At 38.0% G+C, this 13685-nt stretch overlaps 1 long non-coding RNA gene across 1 annotated transcript in view; it reads right to left on the reverse strand.

Annotated features, from left to right (window-relative positions):
• Positions 1-4453: 4453 nt before the first annotated feature.
• Positions 4454-13685, reverse strand: part of LOC123385425 — a 31950-nt gene continuing 22718 nt past the window's right edge. Inside the window, exon 3 of the long non-coding RNA XR_006597894.1 lies at positions 4454-10450. This is a non-coding gene — a long non-coding RNA (uncharacterized LOC123385425). The remainder of the gene's footprint in view (positions 10451-13685) is intronic.

The raw sequence follows: 13685 nt of genomic DNA on the forward strand, positions 1-13685 counted from the left end.
GGAGAGCCCAGAAGTCAACACAAAGGATAAAAGAAAGGAAAGGGGCTTATAAGGCAGAGAGGAACCGTAGCAGAGAGGAGAACAGAAAGGGGAGTCCTGAGGAAGAAGTGGGGCAGTTGACATGTCAGTGGGATATTAGAGAGAGTTGTCTTAGAGGATCCTTAGGAACTCCTACTGTGTACTGTGTATTGTAATTCTTCCACCACTTTCTCCTCAAGAGACTAAGTGAAGATCTCATTGCTTCTCCAGGCTTTTGGGGGAGAAGGGAGATTTGTTATTTTTTAGGTCATGTCACTGTGCTGAGATTGTCCTCCAGGCAGCCTCATATAGTTGGCACATGCTTATTCTGCATCATTACCAGGGAGTGTGCTGTACTCTGCAGCCACAGAAAAAAAAAAAAAAAGACAGGAAGACAGGATCAAAGATAAGGATTAAGTCAAAGATGAACTGATATACCCCTATGAGAATGGCTAAAATTGAAAAAAAAAAAAAAAAAAAGGAAAATGCCAAGTGTTAGGATATGGAAGAACCAGAATGTTCCTGAATTTATACGAGCTTGTAAATTGGTATAACAATTTGGGAAAACCATTCAGCAGAATATATATATATATACACATATATATATATGTGTATATATATATATATATATATATATATATATATATACACACACACACACCCTATGACCTAGCAATTAAACTCTTAGTGGATGCCTAATAGAAGCACATATACATATGTGTCAAAAGACAAATACTATTAATTACAGCCTCAAACTGCCCATGAAATTTACATTGTAATTTATAAGCAAATTGTAGTCTATTTAAGAATGGAATTCTATAGGGGTGCCTGTCTGGCTCAGTCAGTTGAGCATCTGACTCTTGATTTTGACTCAGGTCATTACCTTGGGGTTCATGGGATTGATCCTTACATTGAACTCTGTGCTGACAGTGCAAAGCCTGCTTGGGATTCTCTCTCTCCCCTCCACCTCTGCTCATATGCATGCTCTGTCTCTCAAAATAAATAAATAAACATAAGAAAAGAATGGAATTCTATATAGGTCATTTACAACTATACATGGCAATAGACATGATTCTCACAAACGGAATGTTGAATGGTAGAAGTCAAATATAGTAGAGTTCCTACTCTACGATTCTATACATACAGAGGGCAAATATAGGCAAAACAACACCAGTAGATTATAAGACAGGATGGCGGTTACAATTATGGAAGTGCTGGTGATAGGAAGGAAGTACAAAGGAAGCTTCTGGAATGTTGATAATGTTCTCTTTTTTTTTAAATCTGGGAACTGTTTATATTGAAGTGTTCAATTTGTGAAAATACAGCAAGCAGTATAGTTATTATGTGCACACTTTTAGGTATGGTTCTCATACTTCGATAAAAAGTGAAACCCCCCAAAATGGGTTTAAATATTGGCACACTTTACATACTGTTTTTTTTTTATAAGACTGTAGTTCCCTCATAAAAATATTGAGTAGGAACAGAACTGAATAATGAATCATTTTGTATCTATCAAATCCTGACACAAAGAACCAAAAAGTATCATTAGTTTAGGAACTTGGGAAACGAAATGATCATTTCTTAAAGATAATCAACATCAGGCATTGTCTGACATTTTTGTTTCTCCTACAGTAATGCCAAGATGAAAGCAAAGATTAAATGGGATCATATTATACATGACAAGTGCAGTGTGTTCATACAGTGGAATCAATAAGTGAAGTTATCTTTATTTCTAGTGGCTGTAACTATGTGGTCCAAGCCAAGAGGCACAGAATTATCAAGACAGTATGTCTTTATAGCCTGACTGCTGTTGCTCATCTGTACCTGAGGGCTTGGACTGGATGCTAGTCCTGGTGTGTCTTGGGGCCCCTGTGTGGTTTGTGGAAATGAGTTGCTTTTAAGGAATCTAGATGAGCAACTAATGTTGCTCAACATTTATTGTTTGCTTTGTGCCTGGCACTGTTCAAGCAGAGCTGATTAGACAGAGGGGAGAAGTTGTACAAATTGCTTGAGGCAGTGGTCTGGAAGGAGGCTTGGGGTGTGCAGAATATTGTGTATCATTGCAAAATTTAGATGAAGTTTTTGTTTTGTTTTGTTTTTTGTTTTGTTTTGTTGGGTTTTTTTAGTCGGATGACCCTGTTGGTGGGGTTTTCTTTTTTTTCTTGTTGTTTTGTTCATTTTTGGTTCTCAACCTTTGAAGTAGGTAGTATTTCACATAGGACAAAACAAAGTCGCAGAAGATTAAGTAATTTGCTCAATGTCATACATTCATTAAGGGGCTGAGCCAGGATCTGAACCCCAAGAGTCTGATTCCAGAATATAAAATGTTAATAATCCCACTATGCTGAGTACTTGTTACTTGTTCATGCTTATGTCAGCGACTCCAAACAGGGACAGAGCAGGATGGGCCAGCCACAGTGCAAAGGTAGGAGGCTTCAGATGTTAGAGATTAATCCAGACACCAAATGACATCTAGATCAAGGAGTCTTGGAAATCTCTGGTAAATGTTTTGCTACAAGGTTTCAAACGTAATTCAAGCTTATTTACAAGTCTAAAATAGTTTGTATACAAAAAAGAAAAGGCTCCATCCTAATCACCTAGCTGGATATATATTAATACCAAGTAGTCATTTAAGCTATTCTGTCTTATTTGAAGTTTTTAATCAATATTCCGAGATAATATACTTCAGTTGCCATAAAATTCCTTTTTGCATTTTTTAGTAATTTAAAGTATTCTTCTCCCCGTCAACCAACATTTAAAATACATTTCTTTCATATTAGTGGGATTTTATGTGCCTGTTAAATACCATGTGGAAATAATCAAGTCCCATTATGAACCCAATGCCAATTCAACACCAGTTTCAAAGCAGTTTACTTAGTGTCAGCAGCTATGCACTTTTTAACTTGCAGTTTAACTTTTAAAAACCCTTTGTTTTAGTTTTGAGTCCACTTATTTGATGTAAGTTAATTACTTTGGCAGGATCTGGACCATGTTGGAATTACAGCAGGTGGCCGGCTGAGGATGGCATGGGTGGTGTCTGGTGGGGGAGGCTTATTGTTTCCTGCCAGATGACTAGCTTTCTCTTTTTCCTTCAGGGACTTTCCTGGGCTTCTTCAGATCACTCAGGCTTGAGTTGAAGAGTTATTTCAGTTACTTAGAGAACTAATGCAGATTTCCCACTAGCCTCATTCTCGTGTAAAGTCTTAGCCAGGGAATTTGGTTCCTGGACCACATGTATAGCAATTAAGTCATTTGAGGAAATGATAGAGCAAAGAGGAATAAAGAGTGATAGTGTGAGGTCTACTAAGGAAGGGGTGGTTAAATCTGAGAAGGTAGCATTTAAAAAGAACCCAAATGGTAAAAAGGGATGAGCCATGTAGAGACCTGGAGAAAGAACACTCCAGCAGAGGGAAGAACAGGCACCAAGATCCTGGGGCAGGATTGGACTTGATGTATTTGAAGAACAGAAAGAGCTGTGTATGTGCTAGAGTTCAATGATGTGAATTGGGGATGAGGATTAGCAGAGGAGATAGAAACACAGGCAAGAGGAAGGCCACGAGAACTTGTAGGTGATGGTAATTAGCATCGTTCTTACTCTAAGTGCAATGGAAAGCCTTTGGAGAGTTTAAGTGGGGAGTGACATGATGCAAATTGTGCTATAAAGGATCACTGGTTGTGGTGTAGATAATGGATTATATGGGGAGAAGAATGGAACAATTAGGAGATTATTTGTATACTTCAGGTAGGAGACGATGGTGGCTTTGATTTTATTAGTGGAGGTAGGTGACAAGACAAAGGATGCAGGATACATTTGAGGGAGAGCTGATAGGATTTGTGATGCACAGGATGGAGGAGACGAGGGAAAGTTATGAAAGAGCGAAGTCAAGAATGAGCAGTTAGGTGAGTAATGTAATATCTACCAGAATGAGAAAGATCTTATTTATTTCTTGCAATGGCCCTGTGAGATGGTTCTATTATTTCATCTATCCTATATGATCCTTATATCTATCCTTATATCTATCCTATATCTTTCTATATGTCACCTACATCTATCTTATATTGTTCCTATATCTATTACAACAGACAGGAAAATCAAACCTCAGGGCTATGGGGTAATTTGGCCCTGAACATTCAATTAGAAAGTAGTGAGCAGGGATTTGAGCCCATTCTGTCTGAATTCAGAGTTCATACCCTAGTCACCACTCTAAGATTACCTTTTAGTTACCAGCCAACGACTATCATTGTCAACATTTTTTTTCAGACTTAAGATGAATTCTCATATTTTAAAACAGATATGAGACATATAATTTTATTTCATTTTTTTAACGCTTATTCATTTATTTTGAGAGAGAGAAAGAATGTGAGTGGGGAGGGGCAGAAAGAGAGAATCCCAAGCAGGCTCTGCACTGTCAGTGTGGTGGGACTTGAACTCACAAACTCTGAGATGGTGACCTGAGCTGAAATCAAGAGTTGAACGCCTAACCAACTAAGCTACCCAGGCACCCCTGCAGCATATAATTTTTATAAATTATCTTTCCCATCAACTATTATAATATTAAAGTATTATGAAGTATGTTTCATAACTTCATCTTCCATATAAACCGTCATCCTTCAAATGTTTTCTTTCAAAAGAATAAGACTTTGAACATCAATGTGTGGGGAAGAAACAGGTAAGCGGCCTAAGAAAATTTCCTCAAGGAGAGAAAAAAGAAGGAATAAATGTTTTATTTCTCTAATTAAATAATTATTTCCCTAAGATTTTCACTCAGATGTATGTGTGTGTGTATATATATATATATATATATATGAAAAATTTATACTTTTACAAAAAATCTCTTTGTACATTATTTGTGAACTGTTTTAAGAATTATTTAGCTTAGTATTATTCTTCAGAATTAACTTCAAATTTCAAAAAAAAAAAGTCTTTAGGTCTCAGCTTTGAGGTGTAGAGCAGTTCACTTATCTCTTAGTGTCCAGTGGAATCATAATATGTACTCTGCCTCACTGTTTTATTCTGGATCCTGTGGTTTCAAGTAATGGACACTCAGTCAAGCTAGTTTGAGGGATAACACTAACATGAATAATAGTAATCTTAGACTGGCTTTTCTAGAAAGTAGAGACTGAAGCAAGTCAGAATTTTAAAACCCGAAGTTGTTTCAGGAAAGGCAAAGCCAGGGAAACCAGAGGGGAAGAAGGGAAACTGCAAAGAAAGATGAATCATGGGGTGTGACGCATTACCACCTTGGCTTCTGCTTCGTGGGAGCTGTGACGAGACACAGCAGGTCTTCTAGGGACTTCTCCAGACAGGTCTTATGGAGAAACTGTGCTTTAGAGCAGCCCAAGAATGTGGAAAGGAGGGGGTTATCTGCCTGACTCCCTCTCATCCCTTTCCCATTGATCAGTGTACTCCTGGGGGTGTCTGATTCCTTCCCACTTACAGTTTGCATCGTGAGGCACCTTCAGTGACTGCTCAGGAAGTTTGGCAGAGACGCCTGGGGTGTTCAGCAGAGGGACCTTGCACTCCCAGCAATGTGGGCTGTCTGGGAGGTGGGAGGTAGGGAGAGTTTGAAGAGGTATCTAAGATTTGTGTCTGATATATCTGAAGGGCAGTAGGGCTGAGCATTATGCTTGGATTATCTTACTGAAACTTCATCAAAACCCATGAGGTAGTCGTTTTATGCCTTAATTTACAGAGAAGGAAAATTTAAATAATAAGGGCTGGAACTGGGCTTTCACGTAGGAAATCAGACCCTAGAGCTCACATGTTCACCTCTGTACTTCATTTTTGAAACTCATCCAGAGGGTCTTATTAAAGTGATGAAATTCCTCAGAAATATACAGTGGACTCTCCTGGAAAATATGTTGGGGATTGGAAGCGAGGCCAGCCCAGATGTTTCAGAGTCATGTACCTTCATGGAATATCTGCTTCTTCCTATGATTCCTGTCCTTTTTCTTACTCTGTGAGCCAACCAGCTTTACTCTCTCTTACCTTTGACTAATGAATAATAACAGCCTCCACTCACTTTCTGTCTCTTGTCTGGCCTCTCTATTCTAACTCATGGTATTCTAACTCAGACTCTACCCTTGTGTACACTGTGCCCGTGTCCTGGTTTGCTCTTTCTACATTTCTCAGGGAAGCATTGGCCTAACATCGTTTTTAGAGTGTGTTGGAAAATAATCCTATTAAGTGCTTAATAAAAGTGAATTCCTTAGAAACTATGGATACATCACAAGAACCCTGTTTGGGATGGGACCTAAGTATGTACATAAGGTCTCATAAACAGGTTCTGAAGGACGGCCATGTATGTGCCATCCCTGGAACGTTCTCTTTCTTTTCTGCCTTTGTATAACATGGCCTGAAATTCAAGGCCCTTGAAAAGAGGGTCTGACTGGCTGAGTGTAAGTGATATACCATCCCTTAGCTACACCAGGCAATTTTCACGAGGAAATTACTTGAAGGAGCCTCCAGTGATGCCTGGATTCAGTTTCCCAACAGGATTGCACATAATAAAGGAGATAATTACCTAGGAGGATATTAGGATGCTATAAGAAAATAAGGGGATGCGTGTTGGGTAGACAAAGTAGGGCAAATGTTTCCCATGCCCAGTCCATCTTTTCTCTTACCATGGCACACCACTCACCATTCATTGGCCAGTCTATGAGTGGGCTATTCTATAAAATTGTGGCCAGCCTTAATGCATTTCAAAGTAAAATATAAATGACTTTCCAATTATCTATTTTGAATTTTTTATGCCATCACTTTCTTCTGTTCGTACATCCTAGATCTAATCATGGAAAATGACTATATTATAACCATTTATCAGACAAGACTCTGGCATCATATTCTTTATTTACAAATACTTCTTCAGCATAGATCTTTAATTTACTACTGTGTCGGGTGCTATGGGAGATAGAGAGGCACTGGATAAGATGTGATGATTGCTTTTTGGGTGCTTAGAATTGAATATAGGAAATGTAATACAAAATAAATAATATAAAATAAAATAATAGAATATAAAAGAGTGCATAATCAAAGATTGAAATGTGCATCTATCTATCTGGCGGTAGCATGGTTGAGGGCATAACTGGTGTTAATGTAAGAGGAACTAGGTGTAATGTGCAATTTAAATCTTGGAAGAATCTGTTTGATCCATGAAAGAGATTTGTGGTGTGGCAACCAAATGATCTTTGTCCAGGCTATGTTCATCTAAATTATAATTTTTTACTATTCATTTGTTCCAAAAGATGGGACAGCAATTGATTTAGACACTGTCTCTCTTCTTCTGTGCATAGTACAAAGATTTCGACCCAGGGTTATTCCCTTTGGCCACAGCCCTGCTATGCAGCTTTGCAGGGAGGGGCTGCTGTTCTGCCATTTGTAAATGGCACAGGGTTGACTGGCCTGTCGACAGCTATCTTTCCACTGCTAATGTCATGAAACGCCTCTGGCAGCATAAATAACTTTATTACTAAGCTGTAAAGTAGAGCAAGTTATTAATATTGTATGAATTGCATTCTATTCCATTTTTTTTTCTCTAATGGGGAGAGATCTCACCATAGTCTGGAAAATATATCCCCGAAACTGCTGAGTAGCTTGTATTGAAGGAAATTAATTAGGAAGCCCCATTGCTACTGGAAATTTTGATTGGAAGCTGGTTTTAATAAGTTCAGGTTTACTTCTAAGATGCTCATTTTCTTTAGGAATTCCATGATTAAGGCAGCCTCACTCTCAGTGGTAACTACAAGGAATTGGATTTTACTGTGTAGTGTAAACAGATCTGCGATCGATGAGATGACATTCTGAGCATTATCAAGAGGCTTGTGAACTGCTTTGTTGTGAGAGGTAATTGACACTGAAAGCTTTTGAAAATTGAGGTTTACAGGAGCAGGCCCAAGTCAATGATGTTTTGTTTCATCTTAGGTATTTGAATAAGACATTAGTTGGCGGGTACTAATACCACTTTACGAAGCTCAGGCTTAGGCAAGACATTAACCTCCTCTACAACAGCAGAAGTTAAGTTAGAAAGGATAAAAATAAAATTCCCTCCAGATCAGTGCAATTACTCTTTGAGGAACAGAGGAAGAAAGGGGTCTACAGATATCACAGACTGAGCTTTGTTTGATGGAGGCTTATTTATTTCCCTCAAGCCATTAATAACCACACGTTAAATTTTCTCCTTTCTTGATGTAAGTTGATTTAAAAACAGAACCCTCTGAAAAAACTCAGGATTCTAGTCCTGAATTTTCTACCAGCTCACATGATTTTCAGCATTTTTTTTTTGTCTCCAGTGACAGAAAACACTCATATTATTGATCTGCAAAATATTGATCTCCCCAGGAGGGTTCCTGGGTGTGTGCAATTCCTGGATCACTGCCAGGGAACAGACTGACACCCTTCTCTCCCACTATCCACATGTCACTATTTTATTAGTAGTAACAAAGTACTGTGACACACTTCCAACTGATTGTGACCTACCAAGTCTCTCGACACCTGGCTGAGATCTGCTGTACTCACAGTTTGGCTGACCATGAGTGAATTGCTTAATTCCTCTGTGCTTTATTTTCCTTGCAAGTAGGCCTCTTCCCGCTCTAAAATTTTGCCAGCACTCTCATATAACAGTAACTAAGCCAAATGAGGCCTCTTTGTATATTTAAATCATGCTAACATAAGAAATTGCCCTACTTATTGGAAGTGAGAGTTCTTCCAACACCATATTCTAAATTTGACAATGGCATGGGGATATGATTGGGCATAGTTATACTCACTGGTGTTCAACAGGGTTATGGCTACTCCCTTAAAAATATCCTTTCTTTAATGTCCATGTTGGATCTATTAACCATTAATGCATAATGAATCCAACTATACTATGATGTAAATGTTAGTGTGGTATAAGCATAAAATATATTTGCAATTCATTCCAGCCATTAGGGCACTAGCCTGTGAGTTCCATGAGAGCCTGGCCTCCGGTCTGGTTTATTCCTATCCTCACAGTCTAGCACAGAGGAGATGTCCATAATAATATTTGTTGAGTCAACTAACAACTTCCACAACAATGACCACATATAAAGTAGTGGTGTCTTTTATTTTTTGTATTATCAGACTCTTTTTGTCCACATGTGACTGAAACCCAACTTGCATGAACTTAAGCAAAAATAAAAGATGTTTTAGTGTTGCTTTTCCTAAAATGGAAAGTGGATGCCTGCCTGTCCTAAGAAGTACTCAGACACCCAAATCAAAGGCTTTCTGTCTCCTTCTGTCATCCTTGATTTGTTCCAGCTTCCTCTATGCGGTGACTCATGGCCACAGGTAGCACCTCAGTTCACATTTCAGTTTTACCATCAGAGAGGAAACACCTTCTTTCAGTTTGTCTGGCTCCAGTTTTTTTACCCAATATTCATTGCAAAGGTGAGGGGCAGGGCAGAGTTCAGGAAAAGGTCTTTTATCATGGATTTGTTAGTTCCTGTTTATTTATTTATTTTACATGTTTGTTTATATTTGACAGAAAGACAGATCGTGAGCAGGGGAGGGGCAGAGAGAGGGGGAGGCACAGAATCCAAACTAGGCTCAGGCTCTGAGCTATCAGTACTGGGCCTGACGCAAAGCTAGAACTCACGAACTGTGAGATCATGACCTGAGCTAAAGCCAGACACTCAAACAACTGAGCCACCCAGGCACCCCAGTTAGTTCCTGTTTAAAAGTAGATTAAAGAAGGGAAAGCTTTAAAAGGATATTTCTTAAACATTTTTATTTTAACAAATTAGTTTGCCAATCTTTTGATGTAAAACCAAAACTTTTTTTTTTTTTTTAATTTAACTCTGGGAATATTGTTTGGAGCTCTATCTTGCTCTTCTTGAAAAAAAAAACAGATCTTCATGCAGCTTTTCAACTGTGATTTTTTTAAAATGGAGCAAAGACTTGAAGATATGTGCAATCAAGCTGAATGTATAATCCTCCTAAATATTTAAGATCCCCCCCAGTTGTGTATATGGTATTTGCCATAATTTATTTGATAATTGTGTGTGTGTGTAATTGTTCTCCATTTTTCCAAAAACTTTCAAGACACATTTCACAAAAAGAAAACTTTCATCTTTGCTGTACTCATTTTTTTGTTTAATATCTAATGAAATTGCATACTTATAATAAATAAAAAGAAATTAAAATAATTAATGAATCAAAGTAAATAAAAGTGGCATACAGTTGTGGCAATAAATGCAAGTGACTCTTGATTAGCATACAACTCCAAAGGGACAACTGAGGTATGCAGACATTCTGAGAGATGCCAACCAGCCGGTGTTTAGTGGGCCCTCTGGACCAGCTGGCCTTGTTAGGAGGGGAAAGAAGAACATCTGTTGCTGTGGTGATTTGCGTTTAAGAAAGGTAATAATATCTCTGCCTTTGAATCTTCACTGTGCACAGAGGACAGACATGCACCTGTAAAAACATATAACGTAGAATGTGATGGACCTAATGAACATGTGTACCAAGAGAGCAGAGAGGAGGGAATCACTATTTCTGCTTGGAACTGCTTCTTTAAGAATAGCAAAGGGGAGAAAGGACATGGCAAGTTCCAAGGCAGTGATGTGTGAAAGAACCACTCAGAGCTTGTGACCATGTTTAACTACTGAGAGTCTCAGATTATTCAAACTGAAGAAATGCCAAAACAAATTTATGCAAATTGTGGTAATTTTAAATGTTTACCTTTAATCAATTAAAACCATTAACACACATAAAAAGTGCTGTTCAAAAGAAATCACAGGATTTATTTTAAAAAGCCATCCAAGCAGTTGAGGCCTAGATGGGACATATTAAAAATCGTACGATAAACATTTGATGAATATCCTGTCAGTGTATTTATGTGGCTGTATGTGTAATATCATCTGGAGAATAATGCAAAAGCCTAACTTTGAAGTGGTTATAAATGTTCCACCATAGCCAAATGGCTCTCCTCCATGCATGCCTACTTGCTCATATATATCTGGAGCATGGCATATTAAGGTGATTGCAAACTGAAAATGGTTGTGAATGGATGTGATGTTCAGTATGTTTTAAAGAGCCACATTAACCAAGCAATAATGGAAGATAAGAAATTATTAAGGTCCTTGAAGCTATGCTAAAAAAAATTGGGATAAAGGTAACAGAGAACACAACAGTTCCCCTCTCTGAAAAAAAGCTATTGGCAGTCACAAGCCAATATTGTATTTTCCCATTTTTTTATATCATTTCCGTATAATACTGTGATGCTCTCCTAGAAGTATTGAATTATTGTGTACCCATCAGACTGGATAACAAATACTGAAAAATACCGTTAGTTCAGTAACTTGGGATGTGGAATGATTTGGCTTTAAAGATAAAATTTTGGCTTCGGTTGAATATGAAAAATGTTCCAGAAATACTCAGCACTGCAGCTTTGCACAAATTCTGATCTAGATAAAGTATCCCAGGCTCTCACAGTTTCTGCTGTTCTTCTACATGCTTCCAGCATCATCATTCACTCTGACATAATCTACAAGGGATTTGGCCAGCAATGTCTCTCCCTATGGTGCTGTATCTTTACCCTAGCAGGTATGGCTCATGGTGATGGATGTCATAAACACACACAGACAGCATGAACATAAAAAGGTTGTGGGGGTCTCAAAGAAAAGAGTAGGCAGAGTGATGCTATTTGTCAAAGAATGTGATGACCAAGTCTATTTTCTCATAGTTGTTAATAACTCCACACTTTTTAAAGAAAAAGGGAGTCTACTTTTGGAAACATTATCAGGGAGGATACCTTTAAATTGAAGGAAGTATATTTGACAGTAAGTCATGGATGGATTTCTAAGAGTGACGAATACTACTATAATGAGCACCCGTAAACTAGAAGAAATCATGAGGTAGTTGACAGCTTTTCAAGCATTAAAAACTATCCTTTTAGCCCTGAGTCATAGAGTTTGATTCTTTCAGGCTTGGCCAGGCACTGACAGGGCTAACATGTTGACTCGCAACACGATTGACTGAATGGATAAAGGAAGATTTAAAAATATACTTGATATTTCTAGGAGTCATGCAAATGTAAAATTGTTTGAAATTTTGATTTTTTACTTATCTTGAAGTTTATTTTCCATATGGAATTAAAAGATCTAGTTTAAATGATTAGATTATAATGTTATAATTCAATTATTGATCAATAACATGACAGAATTTTAAAAGCCAGTGCAAAATGGTATATGGGGTAGAGGTAATGAAATGTGAAGGTCATACTTTTGGATTTTTGCATTAATGATCAGACTCAGATGTCTGAATGGGCCCTGAGGTGATCATTTGTTTGGCCTTGTTTAAGAGATGCAATTGTGAGCTGAAGTTTCTGTGTCTTGTCTCCATTTACAACTTGTCCCATTTGGAACTTAAGAGCTTCTGGCTCTGCCTATATATATATATATATATAGAGAGAGAGAGAGAGAGAGACCACATGTGCATGCAAGGGAGAGGCAGAGAGAGGCAGTGAGAGAGAGAGAGAGAGAGAGAGAGAGAGAGAGAGAATCCCAAGCAGGCTCCATGCTGTCAGCCAGATGCAGGCTGGAACCCACGAACTGTTGAGATCATAACCTACTCTGAAATCAAGAGTCAGATGCTTAATGAACTGAGACACCCAGGTGCCCCACAAAGGGCAATATTTTTTTACTGATTTACAATAAGAAGAAATTTATTATATATCAGTATATATAAATATAAATGTATAATATAAACATAGTATTTCTAGAAACATCTCTAGATATTACACAAATATTAGTTATGTATATTATGAATCTATATAAGTTATATAAATGTACATATGAAAAAAAAGCCTCGCAAAACAAACTTTATTCTTCCTACTAGTAATGCTTTTTGGCCACTTTTAGGGACCAATGTGATATGTAGGGTTCTCAGATCAGTGCGTCAGCACCATCCTGGCCCAGTCTCATACAATTCCACAAAAGAAATGCTGTGCAAGCCAGCAAGAGTAATTCTACTCCAACGCATGAGGCCAAGCTTACTGTCCTATAATCTATTCTATTATTTCACAATTTACAAAATGCCTTATGACCCTCTAGATTGACCATTCCCATTTTTTTTTTTTTTTGCCTTTCTAGCTCTCCATTTGTGTTCTGAGAAAATTTGATCAGCTCAGTTTGAATCAAATGTCTGTGCCTTCATTATTTAGCTGTAGACAAAAAGAATAGGATGTAGTCCTGGTATGATTAATTTCTATCCCAAACTTTCTGCATTAAAGGGGCTAATTCCAGCAGGTGGGTATTCTCTGAAGCAAGCAGTCACCCTAGGTATCATGTATTTAAGACATGAATATGCCTGGGATTTTGGACCCCACTTCTAAACTTCTTAACGGCTCTAGTCCAGGAGACATTGACCAGTAGGAATTGTTACCTGATTTTACTGGAGGAGAATCCAAGAAATAAAGGATGAGTGATTTACTCGGAGTTCCATGGAGACTCCATGGAAGAGACAAGGCTAGATCCATGTCTTTTTTTTTTTTAATTTTTTTAATGTTGATTTATTTTTGACAGAGAGAAAGAGGGAGGGAGGGAGACAGCACAAGCGGGGGAGGGGCAGAGAGAGAGGGAGACACAGAATCTGAAACAGGCTCCAGGCTCTGAGCTGTCAGCACAGAGCCCAACATAGGGCTTGAACC

The sequence above is a fragment of the Felis catus genome, chromosome B2 (genome assembly GCF_018350175.1).
Source record: "Felis catus isolate Fca126 chromosome B2, F.catus_Fca126_mat1.0, whole genome shotgun sequence".
Taxonomy (NCBI): domain Eukaryota; kingdom Metazoa; phylum Chordata; class Mammalia; order Carnivora; family Felidae; genus Felis; species Felis catus.